The following is an 8922-nucleotide window of genomic DNA, read 5'->3' as shown; positions in this document are numbered from 1 at the left end:
TTGCAAGTCGGCCTTCTGCCTTTCTTCATAACACAGACAGTACACGTCACGTAGTATATGGGTACCAAATTTCAGGTCAGTAGGTCAAACGGTTTGCGAGCTACAGGTGATTTAAAATCCTGGACAAACAAGCACACAGCCATGTAGCGTATTATATATAAAGATACTGTAGTTGCTGTAATGGCTTTGCAATTAGGCATTATTTTAAATAGACAGAGCTTAATTTGTCCCCAAGGGAACATATGGCTTTTTAGTGAAACACTTTCTTTTAAATAAATATACACATGCCAGAATGACTATAAAGCAAGAGAATTAAAAAGAAACCACCTGACCTTGCTGTCCCAGTCCCAGTTTGACGCTATATTGCTGTCGTTATATGGGAGCCCCCAGTTGCCCTTCTTGACACACTTCTGTTGAGTAATTTGTCATCTGAAAGTCCTCAGTGCTGGTGTGTCACAGAGAGGATGTGCAGCATTGTTCACAATGGCACTCAGTTTTATCTTGATTTCTCTACTATGACCTTCAGGGGGGTCCAGAGTGCATCCATCACAGTGTAGAAAATCACAGAGAGTTGTAGAAGATGTGAAGGACGTCACCAAAGGAACGCAGACTCCTAAGGAAAATTAGCTTGCTCTGCCCCTTCTTCTATGGCTCCTCTGTGTTCCCAGACCAGTCCAACCCATCATTAATGTGGATGAGTGCAGAATTTCTGAGAAGAAAATCTGAGAATTTCTGCAAGTGACACGGCCTGCTGTTTTCTGTTACTTGTCCTAAGACGGGTTGAAATCCAAGTAATCAAAGCAGACCTCACTTAACGTTAACGTTTTGCAGTGCACCATGTGATTCACATGTCTTTGTTGTGTGCCATTTATTAAGGTTGGGAGCATGCGCTGCTTTTATGACAGACCACAAGAACTGGGACCTGAGTGCAGCCGTGCAACAGGTGACACCTTGGCACCACACTGGAACAGTATGAGGTTTTTCACAGTGGCTGGAGTGCCAAGCCTGCCACCAACCTCCAAGTTTTTTCCCTGTAAGTTGGAGGACCTGCTTGTAGGGCTGGATGCACGTTAACAACATTCCGCAGGATGGAGCAATTGCAGGTCAAGGGCCCAACGGAGTAGAGGCACTTCTGGCATTTACGGGATTCGAACAGCCAACCTTCAATTGCTGGCACAGATCCCTGGCCTCAGAGAAACCACTCCGCCCATTTTGTAAAAGTGGAGTTAATGTTTGTGGTGTGCCATCTTTAGGAATAATCAAGACCTAACAACTGGATGAACACGTAGATGGTTTTGCTTTTAAAGAAAAACTGAAATGACAACATTCAGCACATAATACTTTATTTTAGTGCACTTGTCCGACTGTAACTATGCACTTAATAAAGCCTTGTGCCTCCTCCAGTGGTTTGTCTGGCTGATATGATTTCTGTAAACTATCACATGTCACCTTTATTGAAGCTTTAGGTCATTTGTTGGTACAATCCAATTATATACAGTATGTCTTCAGTTGGCACCAATAGAATCTAGCTGTAGACCTCTAGGACTCCCCCACTGTTACACCATGGTTAAAATTACTATTGTGACTCAAAGGGTGACAACTGTCCTTAAAGTCAACTAGAGGTACTCAGAGCTCCATGCTGTAGAGATACCAGACTCGCACAATCGTGAAGAAGCCTCAAAAGCTGTATGAGACTTCGCCTGCCCATGACTTTTCAATGATTGGTCCATTAATGCAGCCACAAATGCACACCAGGTAACTCAGTTAAGACAATTTGCCAATCATCGGTTTCTAAAAGCCATGGCGTCAATTTCTGGAAAAAAAAATATATATATATATATATATATATATATATATATATCTATATATCTATATATATATATATATATATATATATATACCTTGAGTATGTGAAAGATGCTATATAAATAAAATTTATTTATTTATTTATTATTATTATATATCTCTATATATATATCTATAAATCTATATATCTATATATATATATACAGTATATATATATATATATATATATATATATATATATATATATAGTGTGATGGACGGCTGGGTTCCATGCCCGTCCAGGAAGCACCTGCTATGCATGTTCCGGCGGAGCAACTTTGGACAACTCAATAGCTCCCTCCCCCGGGACACTTGGTGGCGGCCTCCCACCTGCCTGGTTGAGAGCTGCGATGGCCGCTAGGGGGTGCTGCCGAGTCTCGAGAACCCAGCTGGACGAGTCATCAGCCCCACCCGGAGGTGCAATTGGGACCAGGTGGTCAAACACCTGGAACACTTCCGGGCAGGCTATAAAACGAGCCAGCCTCCACCACTCAACGGCCGGAATCGAGAGGAAGAGGACGAGGTTGCCTGGGAGGAGTGGTGGTGCAAAGTGGAAGAGTTGTTGTGTTGGACTAATAGCGTCTTTCACAATATATATATATATATATATATATATATATATATATATATATATATATATATATATATGCAGTCATATGAAAACGTTTGGGAACCCCTTTAATTATTTGGATTTTTGTTTCTCATTGGCTGAACTTCCTTTTAATGACATGCCTTATGGAAACAGTAGGATTTCAGCAGTGACATTAAGTTTATTGGATTAACAGAAAATATGCAGTATGCATCATAACAAAATTAGACAGGTGCATAAATGTGGGCACCCCAACAGAGATATGACATCGATACTCAGTTGAGACTCCTTTTGCTCCTTTGAGCCTCTAGACGCTGTCCTCCTATAGCCTTTGAGGAGTGTCTGGATTCTGGATGGAGGTATTTCTGACCATTCTTCATACAAAATCTCACCAGTTCAGTTCAATTTGATGGCTGCTGAGCATGGAAAGCCAGTTTCAAATTATCCCATAGATTGTCGATGATATTCAAGTCAGGGGACTGTGACGGCCATTCCAGAACATTGTACTTCTCCCTCTGCATGAATGCCTTTGTAGATTTCAATATGTGTTTTGAGTTATTGTCTTGTTGGAATATCAAACCCCTGCGTAACTTCAACTTTGTGACTGATACTTAAACATTATCCTGAAGAATTTGTTGATATTGGGTTGAATTCATGCGACCCTCGACTTTAACAAGGGCCCCAGCCCCTGAACTAGCCACACAGCCCCACAGCATGATGGAACCTCCACCAAATTTGATAGGAGGTAGCAGGTGTTTTTCTCAGAATGCGGTGTTCTTCTTCCGCCATGCAAAGCGCTTTTTGTTCTGACCAAATAACTCCATTTTTGTCTCATCAGTCCAAAGCACTTTGTTCCAAAATGAGAATTGGCATACAACTAGCGACTCTGTTTGTGGCGTGAGTGCAGAAAGGGCTTCTTTCTCATCACCCTGCCATACTGATGTTCTTTGTGCAAATTACACTGAATTGTAGAACGATGTACAGATACACCATCTGCAGCGAGATGTTCTTGCAGTCTTTGGAGGTGATCTGTCAGTTGTGTGTAACCATTACCACAATCCTGCTCATATGCCGCTCCTGTATTTTTCTTGGCCTGCCAGACCTGCTGGGTTTAACAACAACTGTGCCTGTGGCCTTCCATTTCCTGATTCCATTCCTTACAGTTGAAGCTGACAGTTTAAACCTCTGAGATGGCTTTTTGTAGCCTTCCTCTAAACCATGAGACTCAACAATCTTTGTTTTCAGATCTTTTGAGAGTTGCTTTGAGGATCCCATGCTGTCTGTCACTCTTCAGGGGTAAGTCAAAGGGAAGGAAGCACAACTTGCGATTGACCACCTTAAATACCTTTTACCACTCATGATTGAACACTCCTGTCTATGAACTTCAAGGCTTAACAAGCTCTATCTATCTATCTATCTATCTATCTATCTATCTATCTATCTATCTATCTATCTATCTATCTATCTAAATTTGTTGTTCCCTCAAAATAACTCAACACACAGCCATTAATGTCTAAACCGCTGGCAACAAAAGTGAGTACAACCCTAAGTGAAAAATGTCCAAATTGTGCCCAAAGTGTCAATATCTTGTGTGTTCACCATTATTTTCCAGCACTGCCTTAACACTCTTGGGTATGGAGTTCACACGAGCTTCACAGGTTGCCACTGGAATCCTCTTCCACACCTCCATGACGACATCATGGAGCTGGTGGATGTTAAAGACCTTGCTCTCCTTAACCTTCTGTTTGAGTATAACTCACCCACCCAAGGATGCTCAATAAGGTTTAGGTCTGGAGACATGCTTGGCCAGTCCAGCACCTTTACCCTCAGTTTCTTTAGAAAGACAGTGGTCGTCTTGAAGGTTATCATGTTGGAATAATACTTTTTTTTTTTATTCAGATCCTCAGAGAGTTCTTTGCTATGAGGTGCCATGTTGAACTTCCAGTGACCAGTATGAGAGAGTGTGAGAGCGAGAACAGCAAATTTAACACACTTGAGACCTTGTGACACGAACGAGTCACATGACACAAGGGAGGGAAAATGGCTAATTGGGCACAATTTGGACATTTTTCACTTAGGGGTGTACTCACTTTTCTTGCCAGCGGTTTAGACATTAATTACTGTGTGTTGATTCATTTTGAGGGGGCAGCAAATTTACACTTTTATACAAGCTGTACACGGACTACTTGACATTGGATCAAAGTGTCATATCGTCAGTGTTGTCCAATGAAAACATATCATAAAATATTTACAAAAATGTGAAGGTGTGCTCAATTTGGTGAGATACTGTATATATATATATATATATATATATATATATATATATATATATATATATATATATATATATATATATATTGTAATAACTGGAGACCAGAGGCGTGAAAGGTTTGGGGCAGCCACCCGCTTAATGCGGTTTCCGGCTGCAATAGAATTTGAGGCATTTCAAAACAGTTGTTTACACAACAGAGTCCAAGACAGAACTGCCTGCCTAAGCAAAGGCAGTGAGCTTTATAGCTCAGAGGGCGGAAATGATGTCGCCCTCTGGGCCGAACTGGAAGTGACATCACCCTTGGGGCCGGAACCGAAGTGACCTCATTCTTGGGGCCGGAACCGAGGTGGTGTGTCCTTCCTGGAAATGGCGGCTCCTGGTGGGATTTCCGGTAAGACCTGCAGAGAACTCAGAAAGAGCGTCAGCGCACCCGCCCCTGGGCAGATGTATAAACAGTATTGTCTAAGCCCTTCAGCTGCTTCCCATGCACACGCAGGTGACAAGACTCCCCTCAGCCCAGACCCGTGGGTCGGGCGACCTGCACCGAGAGGTCGTGGGCCGGGAGAGGGCATCGGCGTTGGCATGAAGGGACCCCTGTCGATGAACAGCGTATATTTGTACTGCTGCAGGTCAAGAAACCACCTCGTGACCCGCGGATTCACTCCCTGTGAAGGGCCATCCACTTTAAAGGCGCATGATCCGTCACCAGAGTGAACACGCCACCCAAGAGGTAGTACCGCAGCTGCGCCACCGCCCATTTGATCGCCAAGCCTCCTTCTCCACCGCCGCACCTGGTCTCCCGTCCAACAGTTTCCGCTCAGGTACATAACGGGTGTTCAACACCGCCGACGCTTTGGCTCAACACGGCTCCCAAGCCTGTGTCCGCGTCCGCCTGGAGGACAAAAGGGAGAGAAGTTAGGGGAGATTAAGATAGGTGCTGAAGTCAGAGCCCTTTTTAAGTCACTGAATGCAGCACCCGCTTTATCAGACCATACCACCGTATTAGGAGCTCTTTTCTTTGTCAAGTCGGTCAAGGCGCCGCTCTCGGAGAAGCGAGGCACAAACCGGCGGTAGTACCCGCCAAACCGAGAAAGGATTGGACTTGCCGCTTGGTTTATGGACGGGCCAGGCCATTATGGCTTGCAACTTGGAACACTGTGGCCTCACAGTACCCCGGCCCACTAGGTAGCCCAAATATTTGGCTTCTCTCAACCCGAAGTAACATTTCTTGGGGTTGATGCGAGCCCGGCCTCTCCCAATGTCCGTAATACTGCTGTGACCTGCTGTATGTGCTCCTTCCAGGTGCTGGAATAGATGACAACGTCATCCAGATAGGCAGCACAGAACGAGTTATGGGGCCGGAGCACTTTGTCCACCAGACGCTGAAAAGTCGCAGGCCCGTGTAACCCGAATGGAAGGACACGATACTGCCAGTGTCCGCTAGGAGTGCTAAACGCGTTTTTCCTTCGGACTCCGTTAAAGGAACCTGCCAGTACCCCTTTGTCATGTCAAGTGTAGTCAAGAATTTGGCTGGTCCCAGTCTCGAGGAGGTCGCCCACGCGAGGCATGGGATAAGCATCAAATCGGGAAACTTGGTTGAGCCGACGGAAGTCATTGCAAAACCTCCAACTGCCGTCAGGCTTAGCAATCAAGACGATGGGGCTGGACCAGGGACTACTACTTTCCTCGATCACTCCTAGTGCCAGCATTCGCTTGATTTCCAGTTCCACTTCTACTTTCTTTGCCTCCGGGAGTCTGTAGGGTCGCCACGGACGATCACCCCGGTCAGTCACTATGTCGCGCGCAATCAGAGAGGTCCGACCTGGTTGTTCCCTTACCACCTCTGGGACCGATCGGATAGCTGCTTCGAGCTCCTGTCTCTGTCTGGGAGATAGCTGTTCGCGAAATTAAGGGCACTTACTTCAGAGAGAGCAGGGCTGTCCGGAGGAGGGATCGGGATCCCTCTCCTTCCACGGTTTCAGCAGGTTTACATGATATATTCGCTCAGCTGGTCGGCGATTGGGCTGTTTCACCAAATAGTCGACCAATCCCTTCCTCTCCTTAATTTCGTAGGGGCCTAGCCAATGTGCGAGCAGTTTAGAGTGTGAAGTAGGAACCAATACCATGACGCGATCCCCCGGTTGGAACTCCCGAGAGTCGTACCACGGTCATACAGGCGGCCTGTGCTGATTGTGCCTCCTCGATATGACTTTTAGTATAGGTCTTATTACATCAAATCTATCGCAACTGGGCATATACTCCAAAATGTTAGTGGAGGGCTGTGCCTCCCCTTCCCAGCCCTCTTTTAAAATATCTAATAAGCCCCGGGGCTGTCTTCCGTATAGTAATTCAAAGGGAGAGAACCCGTAGAGGCTTGAGGACTTCCGGTAGGCAAAGAGGACAAGGGGGAGGAGTTGGTCCCAATTCCTCCCATCCTTGCTGACTACCTTACGTAGCATTTGCTTGAGAGTTTGATTGAATCTCTCCACTAGCCCATCGGTTTGAGGATGATACACCGAGGTTTTTAAATGCTTTATTTTCAGTAACTTGGCAGTCTCCTTGAACGCTTCCGAGGTGAAAGGCGTTCCTTGGTCCGTCAGGACTTCTCTAGGAATGCCCACCGTGAAAAGACTCCTACTAGTTCCGTGCAATATTTTTAGTGGTAGCCGAGCAATGGAACGGCTTCAGGGAATCGGGTTGCATAATCCACGAGGACGAGTATATATTTATATCCTCGGCTGAGGGCTCCAGGGTCCTACTATATCCACCCCAATCCTGTCAAAGGGAACGTCAATAAGGGGAAGGGGAATCAGAGGAGCACGGTCCTTCCTAGGAATTTGCCGCAGTTGACACTCCGGGCAGGAAATGCAAAAGCGGCGAACCTCCTCATTAATCCCGGCCAAAAAACGGAGCTTAATGCGCTCTAATGTTTTATCGGAGCCGAGATGGCCTCCAAGAAGGTGAGAGTGGGCTAACTTCGCAAACCTGCCGCCGGTAGGTCCGCTGGACTAGCAACAACTTCCGGACCTTCCCTCATGTTCAGCAACCCGATACAATAATTCATTATCCATGACAAAGTGAGGTCCCTGTGGCATGGGCAAATGCGTGCGTTGGCCGTTAACGAGAACCACTGCATTCTTTATGTGCTTCAGAGAGTCGTCATTCCACTGTTCTCTCTTGAAAGAAGCCGGAGTCGCTCTAAACTGAAAGTGCAACTCAGAGAGCGGGTCCGGTCTGACCTCAAGGGCGGAGAATCCTCCTCGCTGCCGGGCGCTAGTGGATGACGTAGTAGCCCGCGACGGTCCGGGAGTATCTTCGTCACTCTCTTGGCCTACCGCCCCACTCCCTGTCGGCTGATTACACGGTGTGGAAGCAGCTTGAGATGAGTCTTTATCATCTATAACGAGGCCAAAAGCTTTTCGGGGAATGCTTTCTAAACTACCGCGGTTACTGTCAGACCAGTCCCGCCCGAGGATTACGGGAAACGGAGGATCCGGGTGTACCGCTACGGTAAGCCGCCGAAGGGTTCCTCCGAGACATACGTAACACCGGGCGGTATTGTACGAGCGGATATCTCCGTGTATACATTTTAGACTGGTCTTTTTTTTAATCCATTGTTGCGGTAGAACAAAACGGCGAGCAACGACAGACACGTTACTGCCGGAATCAAACAGCGCTGTTACCATATGTCCATTAATAATAAGCTCTCCCGTATGTTTATCCGCCAGGGGATTGCTAAGGGCACACAAACACCCCCGCCATTGTCCCCTACGGTCCGCCTTGTTCCCGACAGGTCGCAAGCCAGACGGCCCGGCGACTTCGGAACAGGCTCTGGATTGCGTGGAAGGGACTGTTTTTGTAGGACATAACTCCCGGTAGTCCACAGAGCGGCTGGTCTGCCCTCCCGGTTTCACAGCCGGCCTCTGGGTTGCAGGAGCTGTAGCAGCTCGTCCAGGAATGGAATTCTCCCCAGGCCGGCTGGGCAAATTCCTGGGGTATTCGCTGTAGCAGCAAAAAACAGGCCACTTGCTGCACTATTTGCAAGGGGTCAAATCAAATGGCGTAGCCACTCACCCACCTGTTGCCAGAGAGCCATAGCCTGCTCTGACAGCCCTTTCGTTGGGTTAAACTCCCAGTCTATTATATTCTTTACCTGCCGGCCTGGGGACAGCCCATCGTTAACAGGGACCTTGGTCCCGATGGGCTCGGCTTTCCT

This window comes from Polypterus senegalus, chromosome 11 (assembly GCF_016835505.1).
Source record: "Polypterus senegalus isolate Bchr_013 chromosome 11, ASM1683550v1, whole genome shotgun sequence".
NCBI classification, from domain to species: domain Eukaryota; kingdom Metazoa; phylum Chordata; class Cladistia; order Polypteriformes; family Polypteridae; genus Polypterus; species Polypterus senegalus.
This window is presented reverse-complemented; position numbering follows the sequence as displayed.